Raw genomic sequence first — 1,638 nt, 5'->3', positions numbered from 1 at the left:
TGTTATGTCTCATACCCACACTGTCACCTGTGGAGACCCACAAGGATCAGTCCTTGGGCTGACCCTCTTTAATATCTATATACTACCTCTGGGTCACATCATCCGCAAGCATGGAGTTTCATTCCATTGCCCTGCCGATGATACGCAGCTCTGTGTGAGACTGGATTCGACTTCTCTTTACACCTCCATCAACTTTTTCCTCTTGCTTGGATGAGATTGAGGCCTGGATGTTCAAGAACTTCCTCAAGCTGAACAGCACCAATACTGAAGCTCTTTTAATTGGTACCCCCCATCAACTTCTTTCCTCTGTAAATTGTATTTCCTTTTCTGACCGTACCATTACCCTCTACCCTTCTGTTACAAATCTGGGTGTCAAGTTAGACTCCCATCTGTCATTTGATATACAGTACGTATCCATCATCTTTGTAAAATTGCATTCCTTCATCTCTGAAACATAGCCAAACTCCGTCCTTACCTCTCCCTCTGTGATACTGAAAAGCTGGTTCATGCCGTTTGTCTCATCCAGACTGGAATATTGTAATGTACTCCTCATCGGGATACCCAACAAGAGCCTTCAAAAGCTCCAACAAATTCAAAATAGTGCTGCAAGAATCCTAATGAGGGTGCGGAAATATGAACATATCTCACCAGTCCTTCGGTCACTTCATTGGCTCCCTATCCATCTCCGTATCGAATACAAACTCTGTTTGTTTACTCACCAGTGTATCCATGGAAATGCTCCACAATATCTTAAAGAACTCCTTATATTACAATCCACTACAAGAAACCTCCGTTTTACAAATACCCACCGCCTTCGCCCCCCTGTGACCAAACTTCATACAATGGGTGACTGAGTCTTTGCAGCTGCTGCTCCACGGCTCTGGAATGTTCTACCAGAGAGCCTGAGAACACAGCAGATTATGGGCTGTTTTAAAAAACAGCTAAAGACTTTTCTATTTAGGAAAGCTTATTAACAAGAATGCTATAATTATTGTAGTTTTATCTCTGTTTTTATCTTGCCTTGCCTTTGTTTAATCTTTTTATGTTGCAATTTGAGATTTACTGCTAATGTAAACTGCCCCTATAAATAAAATGCATTATTATTATTATATAACTATATCATTTGTACATTTAAGTGAAATTATTTCACAATTTTGCGATTTGAACTGGATAATTGTTATCCTTAACTTAATTTTCTGCTCATCGCTGTTCAAAGTCTAATTGTTTTTTTTCTTTTGAAGGCTGTATCATTAATCAAAATGGTACTTTAGACTGCCAAATATGCTCTTTATTTCTGGTTCATAGTGTTCAAAATGTAGAAGTCACCTTTGCATTTTTCTTAGGTTTTCAATTTGGATTCTTTTGCACTTCCAATATATTTGGCTGGGTTCTGACTCTAAATGAGCCAGAGCTGTAATTTAGGAAGTGTTCATCTGAGGACACCATTCACCCCGAAGAAACAATCGAGAAAGATCAGGCAGTGGAGAAATTCTTAATATCTTGGGGCAAACTCAAAGGGGTTTTCTAATGAAAATGCAAAAAGAGACAATCATGTCCCTACTGTGCACAGAAGTTGAATGTTTTTAGTGTGAATTTTAATATATTGATCTTTGATATAATAAAATGCTGCTGCCAGTG

This window comes from Erpetoichthys calabaricus, chromosome 4, assembly GCF_900747795.2.
Source record: "Erpetoichthys calabaricus chromosome 4, fErpCal1.3, whole genome shotgun sequence".
Classification (NCBI taxonomy): domain Eukaryota; kingdom Metazoa; phylum Chordata; class Cladistia; order Polypteriformes; family Polypteridae; genus Erpetoichthys; species Erpetoichthys calabaricus.
The sequence above is the reverse complement of the archived record's forward strand: the minus strand, read 5'-3'. Positions refer to the sequence as shown.